Here is an 11,083-nt window from a genome sequence, read left to right on the forward strand (position 1 = left end):
CACCAGGTTCCTTCTACTCATCTCCTTCGAGATCTGGAAAATAAAAAAGAAAGGCATGCTTCCCAGCTGCATCTACATTGCAGAATTAATTCAGTTTGATACTGCTTTAACTGTCATGGCTTCACTGCTATGGAATCTTAGGATTTGAAACCAGAGCTCTCTTGACAGAGAACATCTCACAAAGCTACAAACTCCTGGATTCCACAGCATGGAGCCATGGCAGTTAAAGCAGTGTCAAACTGCATTAATTCTGCAGTCCAGATGCAAGCCCACCATCCTCTGTGTCTAAAGGAATGGGTTTCTTGCAGAATGATCTATATGGGTCAGATAGAAGGGAGTGTGGTTCTGCCTCTCCCTCTGTCCATTGAAAGATCCATTGCCATTCTCTGAGGCTGAGAGAGTGTGACTTGCCCACAATCACCCAGTGGGTTTACATGGCCAAACCGAGATGTGAACCCTGATCTTCAAACACACAAAACACTAGATCACTCTGGCTCTCACTGCTCCTACTCCTACTTCTTATTATTATTTTAAAATTGCTATTGTTTTAAAATGGCTTCACCCAGCTATTATAAACTGACGAGGATTGAGCTATCAAACGTAATTCAGATTTTAAGGTTTGCTCAGAGTTTTAAGTACATTTCAGTTATTAATGTGTAATTATTTTAACTTGTTAAAATGGTTTAATTTTTTTAAAAAATGGAACTGCATTTTAATGTTTTGTATTGTTGTTTCTTGTTGTTAGCTGCCTTGAGCCTTCTGTATCATGGATTTTTTTTATCTGCGGATTCAAGCATCCACGGTTTGAAAACACTCCAAAACGCAAACCTTGATTTTGCTATTTTATATAAGGGACACCATTTTACATAGGTGGTGTTTGAGGAAGAGGAGGTGGCAGCTGGCCCTTTTGAGACGGCACTAGCATCCCCTGAGATCCAGCTCGCTGTCATTTATTTATTCAAGAGGTTTTCCTCAGGATGAAAATGGAAGAGCAAAGCCCAGCAACCCCAGGGCAAAGAGAGGCATTGGACATCAGAGGAAAAGCCCCTCATGGCTTCTACAGTGCTGCCAGTCATAAGCCAAGACTGAATTCTGAGGGAGGGAAGAGACCCTTGAAATATTCCCAGCGTTCTGGGAATACTGGCACATTCCACAAGAAGTCAATTCCACATCCCATGAAGGAGGAATCAGAAGACAGTTTGGCACATTGCTGGGACGCTCAATGGCCAGAGTTCCTCAAGACGGAAGAATCACCTCAATCCAGCTGGGGGATCCCACAGTCACCAGAGGAGCCCACACCATGGGACAATGCTCAAGCATTCCTGGTTTCCTTCGAGCAAGTGGCCGAAGCCTGTCGGTGGCCCGAGGAAGACTGGGTGACCCAACTCCTGCCAGCCCTCAGAGGAGAAGCCAAGTTGGTCTTTGAGAGGATGGCGGCTGGAGACAGAGGAGATTACGGGAAGGTGAAAGTGGCCATCTTGCAAGGGGACACCCTGAGACGGGAGAGGCAGCGTCAACACTTCCGGCATTTTTGCTACCAGGAGGCCGAGGGGCCTAGAGGGGCTTACAACCAGTTGCAGGAACTTTGCCAGGGGTGGCTGAAAGCTGAGAGGTACACCAAGGAACAAATCCTGGAGCTAGTGATCTTGGAGCAATTCCTGGACATCCTACCACCTGAAGTCCAAAGCTGGGTCCGGGAATACAGTCCGGAGACCTGCTCCGAGGCAGTAGGCCTGGCAGAGGATTTTCTGCAGAGGCAGAAAGAGTTCAATGACTGTCATGAATGCCAGGTGAGACTTGTCACTGAGCTCCTGAAAAGTCAAGATTTACAAACATGAAAACATTTATTTTATTCAGAATGCAGTCCCCATATTCCCATAGTCCCTTGAGCAGCTTGGCCATGGCTATACTAGCAAGCTGCACCCTTTCCTGGAACTGAGGGACCTGGAAACTGTAGAACATGCACTGGTAACCCCATGACTCGACTTTTGCAATGCACTCTACTTGGGCCACCCATCTCTGGAAATTCCAGTTGGTACAGAATATGGCAGCCAGGTTGGTCACCTGAACATCTAGGAGTGACCGCATAATACCAATTTTGAAATCACTCCACTGGCTGCCCATTGATTTTCAGGAGCAATACAAAGTGTTGGTCATCACCTTTAAAGCCCTACATGGCTTGGGTCCAACTTATTTAAGGAATTGCCTGCTTCCATATAATCCACCCTGTACACTTAGGTCCTATTGCAGCATTTAAAGACCAGATTAACTGCAACCTCGCAGAGGGCCTTTTCTGCAACTGCTTTCAGCCTGTGGAATGGTCTGCTGGACAAGATCCGTCAAATTACCAACTTAGACAGCTTCAAGAAAGCTGTCAAGACAGATTTCTTCCAGCAGGCCTTTCCAGAATGAAGCACTCGGCCATACAGTGACCACTTTCATAGACCATGGACTTTCATAGACTATGAACTCACTTTCATAGAACATGGACTTTCATAGAACATGGACTCATGGACTATGTTTGGTTCCGCCCATTGTTAATGTGTTTTTAATTGGTTATTCATCTAATTTTTAATCTGCTGTACACCACTGCCTTGATTGTTTTCACAAAAAGCAGGATATAAATAAAAGTTTTATTATTATTTTATTATTTTAGACTTCAAAAAACATTTCCAAGCTCCAAATATGAAGAAGATTTCTTCCTGTCTTTATGTCCAATTCCTGATTGTGTGGCTGCATGCCTTGCTGGGGATTTAAGGCTGCATCTGCACTACATAATTAATGCAGTTTTACATCACTTTAACTGCTATGGCTCAATGCTGTGAAATTCTGGGATTTGTAGTTTGGTGAGACATTTAGCCTTCTCTGTCAGAAAGAGCTGAACGAATTCTTCTTTCTGCTCACCATAGGTGGTGTTTGAGGAAGAGGAGGTGGCAGCTGGTCCTTTTGAGATGGCACCGGCACCCCCTGAGAGCCAGCAGAGACAGTTGTGTATAGAAACCAAGCAGGAAAAGGACAAAGTAGAGGCCAATCCCTTGGGTAAGGAGAGATTATTTTTCAAGGGCCTGGTTTGGATGTATCGAAGTAGAGATGGTCAACTGTGGAGCGACTGGAGGTGATTTTGCATCCAGGCGACATTGGCAGCACACTGCATGTCACTTCCAGTTTTGTTTTTGGTTGACTTTTGGCTGATTGGGGGAGATCATGATTGTATTTTTATATTACTTGAAAATATTGGGGGTATTGGCTTCAAAGCTACTATATTTTGTTGCAGTTTTGACTAGGATTGTCAAAGTAAACCAGCTGGGCTCCTGCCCAGCTGGTGTGGCTTGTCATGCAACCAGACAACAAGTGACACTTGCTAAAATTCGCCCTTCTAGTAAAGATGCAGAGGTCCTCTCCATTTTTCATTCTGGCAACCCTAATATTGACCTGGTTTGGCGCAAACAGGTTGAAAAATTGTTGTGTGCCTTCATGTTGTTTCTGATTTATGGTACTCCTAAATTGAACCTATCACATGGTTTTCTGGGACTAAGAATGTGTGACTCACTCAAGTTCACCCAGTGGGTTTCTGTGACTGAACAGGGAATCAAACCCTGGACTTCAGGGTCATAATCCGACATTGAAACCACTACACCACGCAAGCTCTTGGTTAAAAAGTGGGGCTAATGTTGGCTTTAGAAAGACTTTGAAGTCACAAAATGGATGGCATGGACTACCTGTTTCCCACAGGTTATTTATATCCCACTCTTCTACCATAAGGCAATCAGAGCGGCTTACAGTATAAAAACATCTGATACACAATACAATATATCATAACCCTCCCTAAAAAAGAATTAAACATATTAAAACCACTCTATTAAATAAACTATTAAAACCAATAACAACAGGCAAGAGTAGCATAATATAAAATATGAATCATATACAGGGGGTTCTTTCATGCTGAGCCACATTTGTGGCTTTGACTTTTGCTGATTTGCTTATTAATGGATTTGATTAATATGTTTGCTCTAAGAATCACTAGGTCCTTCAGCAAGACTCTATTGTCAACTTCTGTCAAAAGTCACACTGGAAGACCCAGAGATTCCTAAAGAGAACACTTTTCTAGGCATTTGTAGGTCTTCCAGCACAATTCCATGGTCAACTTCTGGCAGATCTTGACCATGGAATTGCCCTGGAGAACCTAGAGATTCCTAGAGAGTTGTCCTCTCAGGTAAAAAAGGGTTTTTTTTATTTGCAGGTTTTCCACTTTCATGGGGGTCCTGTGCCCTTAATCCCAGTGAATGTGGAGGGTTTACTGTACTCCATCTGCCCCCGACTTTAAAACGTCCCTCACTGCTCGTCTAATAAGCTTGCAAAGCTATTCCTGGTGTTCCAGAATTTTCTTATGGCTTTACACTTTGCATCAGCACAGGGTGACCAGATGTCCTCACCACAAAGGAGGACAAGGCACTACAAAATGGATGGCATTCAAGAAAAATGGAGGGCATGACCAAATAAGAGCTAAAAACTCTAGAATCATAGAATCGTAGAGTTGGAAGAGACCACAAGGGCCATCCAGTCCAACCCCCTGCCATACAGGAAATCACAATCAAAGCATCCCCGACAGATGGCCATCCAGCCTGCAACATGTCTGGTTGGTAGTGGGGCTCCAGAGTTTGAAACAAACAAATGTCTTAGCTTTACATGGAGACAACTGGTATTCACTGATGTTTTTTCATCCAAGCAGATTGGGTCCTCGGTATCTGCTGGATTTGGTTGTGGGACCCCCTGTGGATACCAACATCCACAGATGCTCAAGTCCCATTAAATACAATGACATAGTAAAATGGTGTGCCTTATATAAATTGGCAAAATCAAGGTTTGCTTGAGTTGTGTGTGTGAATATATTCAAGCTGTAGATGGTGGAATCCGCGGAGGGCTGACTGTAGTACCAAGTCCTGTACTAACTAAACCAAGCTTGCTTAGTTTCAGACAAGATCAGGTGTGTTCAGGATGGAGCCACCTTGGATGCTATATTGGGAGAAATCCAATCAATCAATCAGAGTCCATTCCCAAGGAGGGAGTCTATATTTAGTCTCTTCAATACTGGCTCCCTGGGCTGACTGGTTTTCTCTCTTTATTCCAGCAGGTGATGCATGGGAGAGTGAGGAGGAGAGGGAACTCCCTGGAATGACATCAGAAACAGACAAGTACAAGGTGTTTAAAGAGAGTGCCAGCAATGAAAATGCATTAAAGAGGCAAGCAGGAACCCAGCTTGAAAAAGGGAGTGATAATGACATTCCTTGTCCAGATGGAGACTACCACGAAATTATCATACAAGAAGAAGAACAAGGAGAAAAGAGAAGGAACAAGTGTCTCAGTGGACGTTGGAGAATTCCCATGGGGGTGAAACCCAGCAAAAGTTTGATGTTTGAGCAGAGCTTGAGTCAGCACAGAAGTATGACTGAATATCAAGCACTGCAGTTGGGGGTGAAGCCATATAAATGCTTGGAATGTGGGAAGAGTTTCAGTCAAAGCACACACCTTACTTCCCACCAGAGAATACATACAGGGGAGAGACCGTACAGTTGCCCAAACTGCAGCAAGAGCTTCAATCAAAGCACCAGCCTTATTCAACACCAGAGAATTCACACAGGGGAGAAACCATATAAATGCTCAGAATGTGGCAAGAGCTTTCGTCATAGCACAAGCTTCACATCACATCAAAGAATCCACACAGGGGAGAAACCATATAAGTGTTTGGATTGTGGGAAAGGCTTCTGTAATCAGTCTGGTCTTATAAACCATAAGACAATTCACACGGGGGAGAGGCCATATAAATGCTTGGAGTGTGGAAAGAGCTTCAGCCAAAGTACGCACCTTACTTCACATCAAAGAATCCACACAGGGGAGAGACCGTATAAATGTTCAAACTGTAATAAGACCTTTTGTGACCAGTCTGGTCTTGTTAAACATCAAAGAATACACACAGGGCAGAAACCATATAAATGTCTGGCTTGCGGAAAGAGCTTCAGTCAGAGCACAAACCTTATTAGACATCAGAGAATTCATGCAGGAGGTGCAGCACCCGTTTTAGGTTCCCGTATTCTTAAGGCAACAGATGATGCCCTGATCCATGTGCCATCTGTTCCCAAAGCGTAGAAAGAAGATTGATCAAGCAGGGTCTTTGCAGTAGTTACTCTTTTAGGGACTCATTTGTGAATCATTTGTGGTTTTAACTGGATGTTTTGGTAAATTGTGTTTAATTATTTTATGGACATGTGAAGAGCAGGGATGGCCCTTTCAGATGTTTTTGGATTACAACTTTCATCATTCCTCTCTATTATCTATGCCCATTAGGGATTATGAGAGTTAGAGTACATCAGCATCTGGAGTCCACACTCTGCTAGCCCAAGGCCTAGACTGAGGATCATTTTGGATTGGACATTAGACTCATAAGATTATACAAGTAGTTAGAATCAGAGTTGGAAGAGACCACAAAGACCATCCAATCCAGCCCTCTGCTATTCAGGAGTAGAGAGTCAAAGCACTCCCAACTAATGGCCATCCAGCCTCTGTTTAAAAGCCTCTGAAAAAGGAGACCCTACCACTCTCTGTGAGAGCCACTGTGGCAGTGAGTTCCACTCTCAAACAGCTCTTACCGTCAGGAAATTCTTCCTAATGTTGAAATGGAATATCTTTTCCTGTATCTTAAATCTACTGCTCTGTGACGTAGTCTCTGGAGCACCAGAAAACAAGCTTGCTCCATCTTCAATATGACATCCCTTCAAATATTTAAGCATGCCTATCATGTCACGCCTTAACCTTCTCTTCTCCAGGCTAAACATACCCAGCTCCCTAAACCACTTTTCATAGGACATGGTTTCCAGACCTTTCAACCTTTTGGTGTCCTGTACATGCTCCAGCTTGTCCACATCCTTCTTGAATTGTACACAAAGTTCCAGTCAAGGTCTAACAAAAGCAGAATAGAGTGGCACTATTACTTCCCTTGATCTAGATACTATATTTTTATCAATGCAGCCTAAAGTTGCATTGGCCTTTTTAGCTGCTGCATCGCACTGTTGACTCATGTTCAACTTGTGCTCTACTTGGACTCCTAGATCCCTTTCACATGTAGTTTAATTCAGCCTGGTGTCTCCCATCGTATATCTGTGCATTTCATTTTTCCGCCTAAGTGCAGTACCTTATATTTGTCCGTGTTGAATTTCATTTTGTTAGTTTTGGCCCAGCTTTCTAATCTATTCAGGTCATTTTGAATTTTGATCCTGTCCTCTGGGGTATTTGCTACTCCTCCTAATTTGGTGACATCTGCAAATTTGATAAGTATGCCCCCAATTCTGTCGTCCAACCAGTTACTAACAGTTGCATTGCCTAACCCACATTTTACTAGCTTTTCTGCAAGAATATCATGGGGGTCCTTGCCAAAGACCTTACTAAAATCAGGATATGCTACATCCTCAGCATTCCCTTTATATAAAATGAAAGTAGTCTGACATGACTTGTTTTTGTGAGTATGTATATTGCTCATAAGAAAGAATCCATTGGGGATGGGGGGGAAACACCTGCCAAACTGAGGGTCATCAAAACTTTTCAAAAAATGTTTGCTGGTTTTATATAGGAATTAGGTGTTCTAATCCCAATATCACCTCAGATTTGCTCCATCATGTACGTTTTTTCCCACAATTTGCTCTGACATTTATATGTTGTTGTAATATGTGTCTGAATGAAATGCAAAGAGTAAGAAAACACTTTAATTTGCTGATATGAAACACAAAAATCAATTTGAAATCACTAAAGAAAATCAGTGTCCACACTTGATCAAAGCTGAGTAACAACTGAATTGATAATTAAAAAAAAAAAAAAAAGAATTTGTGAAAGAACTGTGTGTGGTTCAACATTTGTATTGTGTTATTGAATTCAACACCCAAAAATACATTTTAAAAAGTTAAAGTACTGTATTGGGGTAAAAGTTGTTGTTTTTTAATTACAGGCCTGTACAATACATAAATAAATGAAATCCACCAAAACAACTGGAAATATTTCATAGAAGCATAGAGCTGGAAGAGGCCCTAAGGGCCATCAAGTCCAACCCTATTCTGCCATGCAGGAATTCACAATCAAAGCATCCCTGGCAGATGGCCATCCAGCCTGTTTAAAAACCTCCAAAGGAGGAGATGCCACCACTCTCCAAAGGAGTGGGTTCCACTGTCAAACACTTACTTTGTGGCAGAAATGGGCTGTGTCATTCATCTGCTTCCTTTTAAAATGCTTTAAAAGATGGTGGGAGTGGGCTGAAGCTCACTTGTAGGAGAAAGGAGAGGCCCCAGAATTTTTATTAGCAAGAATGCACCCCTGACTGGCATTTGTCTAAATTTCTCATGGGAGAATGGGTCAAGAAAAAGAGTCCTCACTCAAAAGGCAGAAAGTACTGACTGAAGAACTATGCAGTAAACTTGTTGCAAGTAGTTCTGGGCCAAAGGCTTTGGGTTGACCATTTGTGTACATTTCTAGGGAGGCAAAAATGTGCCCCCAAATCATGGATTGACTGTATGACGAGCAGATGAATTGGATGCTTAACCTTAAATCAGGAATGGAAAAACAACCCTCATGGCTGTTTTTGTGGTCTTGTCTTCAGTTAAGCCTCCCAAAACTGAATTGGCTTTCTTGGAAGCATTCAAAGGATGCACTTCATCATTTCAATAGGTTGCACACATGGCACCCCACCCCACTACACCGCTGAACATAAAATAGTCGGCCCTTCTTATACACAGATTTTTTTATACACAGATTCAAGCATCCACGGTTTGAAAATGTTCAAAAAAAAGTATAAACTTCAAATATCAAACCTTAATTTTCCATTTTTTATAAGGGACACCATTTTGCTATGTCTTTATATCTAATGGGACTTGAGCATCCACAGATTTTGTTATCCACTGGAGATCTTGGAACCAAACCCCAGCATATTAAAAGGGTCCACTGTACTTGTTTTTGAAAATCAGAAATACACTCAGCCCTCCATACCCATGGATTTTTTATCCAAGGATTCAAACATCCACTGTAAAAAGCAAACCTTGATTTTGCCATTTTATATAAGAGACACCATCTTACTATGCCATTGCATTTAATGCAACTTGAGAAGATTTTTCTATCCACAGAGGGTCCTGGAACCAAACCCCAGTTGATACGAAGGACCCACTGTATACTTTTGGTTAATTCTAACAAACACAGACCCCCTTATACACAATGATCATGTGTTTGTGGTTCTGGGAAGGTGGAAGATCTACTGTATATACTCATGTATAAGTCTAGAAATTTAGGTCAAAAAATTGACACAAAAAAACTCATGCAACAGATCGCTGTAAGTACTGTATCTTAACTCTTATTTAATAGAAGGAACCATCCCCTAGTGAAACAAGGCAAGAGTATAATCTGTCCTGGAAGCACTGAGCCCTCTACTCTCTCATCCATCCAGCCTTAAGAGTGAGCACAAAGATCATGCCTGCTGGAATTTTATATAAGGGAGACTATTTCACTACTCCATTGTATATAATGGGACTTCAGCATCCACAGATGTTGGTATCCACAGGGGATCCTGGAACTAAACCCCAGCAGATAATAAGGGCTCACTGTATTTGTGACGTGTTGGCTGATCATTCTAAATCCATCACATGTAAGGGGGCCACCTTTGCAGTGACAGTGCAAAAGATCTGCCACAATTTCTTCAAGACAGTAGCCATGGATTGAAAAGGGGATCAGTTGTACCTGTCATTATTATTATTGGTTAGTATTTTATCCAGTAACTTTTTGTTTGTTTTTATTTTAACCTTTCTCATCTTGTGTCTAATGCCACTGTAATTTTGTCACCAGCACATAATGGTTGTACAGCACCACATTTGGCCCTCCACATTTGCGGCTTTAACTTTTGCGGATTTAACGATTCACAGATTTGATATGTTCTCTCTAGGAATCTGTAGGTCCTCCAGCATGACTCTGTTGCTAACTTCTGCCAAAAGTTATGCTGGAGGACCTACAGGTTCCTAGAGAAAACACTTCTCTAGGCAACTGTAGATCTGCCAGCTCAATTTCATAGTCAACGTCTGGCAGATCTTGACCACAGAATTGTCCTGGAGAACCTACAGATTCCTAGAGAGGCGTTCTCAGATTAAAAACATAAGTGTTTTTTTGTTTGCAGTTTCTCCACTTTCACAGGGGTCTTATGCCCCTAACCCCAGGGAATGTGGAGGGTCCACGGTATGTTTTGTCAGGATGTTTTGTAATGGATGTTGTTGCACAAATAGAAAAAATTATTACCACGAACACTGGAAACAAGACAATGTTTTTTAAAAGCCAGATGCACTGTGATATTCCCTAAATTCTTCAAAGGATTATTATTATTATTATTAACCTTTATTTATAAAGCGCTGTAAATTTACACAGCGCTGTACATACAATCTTTTTAATTGGATGGTTCCCTGCCCTCAGGCTTATGTCATTTATTTCATAAAGTCTGCTCATAATTATCAAATACTTAGAAACCCACCACAAAAACCACAGGGGCTATGTATAACAAATCATTGTTCTTTCTCCAGGTCTGGATGATGTATGCAAAACTGTTTTATAATTATTGTTAATATTTATACTTCAAGATAGATATTTGCTCTGTTATTTCCAGACTCTTGTGGTGTTGTTGGCTGTTCTTTTTTCTTCTTCTTTTGGTCGGGTTTTGTGTGTGTGTGTGTGTGTGTGTGTTTAGCTTGTGTGCTCCCTACAGAATCCAAGAAAAAGCAGAAAATTGGCCCCTGGACATGGCACTGTTGCTCATCCCAGCCTTAAAGATGAGGATGGCAAAGGAGTAAGTCTGATTCCTATACAGACCAATCCGTCTCAGAAATGCTGTTGGAATTACCAAACTAATAAAACTTATTATTCACTCTTTTCCTCCCTGTGTAAAAAACACAGTGCTGAATATCACACATACATATTTTTGCAGGGGGGAAATGTCATATGCCTTCAAGCTGACTCCAATTTATAGCAACCCTATTCTCAGATTTTCTTGGCAAGGTTTATTTGGAGGAACCTA

General features: G+C 41.8%; 1 pseudogene across 1 annotated transcript; it reads left to right on the forward strand.

The window, feature by feature from the left end:
* Positions 1-1,134: 1,134 nt before the first annotated feature.
* On the forward strand, positions 1,135-7,839 carry LOC149320624 (uncharacterized; annotated as a pseudogene). Its single transcript, XR_016279412.1, has 3 exons — positions 1,135-1,790; positions 2,910-3,039; positions 5,129-7,839. The product of XR_016279412.1 is annotated as an uncharacterized LOC149320624 (transcript).
* The last annotated feature ends 3,244 nt before the right edge of the window (positions 7,840-11,083 follow it).

The sequence above is a fragment of the Sceloporus occidentalis genome, unplaced genomic scaffold (assembly GCF_023333645.1).
Source record: "Sceloporus occidentalis isolate IW3139 unplaced genomic scaffold, rSceOcc1.0.p SCAF_1, whole genome shotgun sequence".
In the NCBI taxonomy this organism is placed as follows: domain Eukaryota; kingdom Metazoa; phylum Chordata; class Lepidosauria; order Squamata; family Phrynosomatidae; genus Sceloporus; species Sceloporus occidentalis.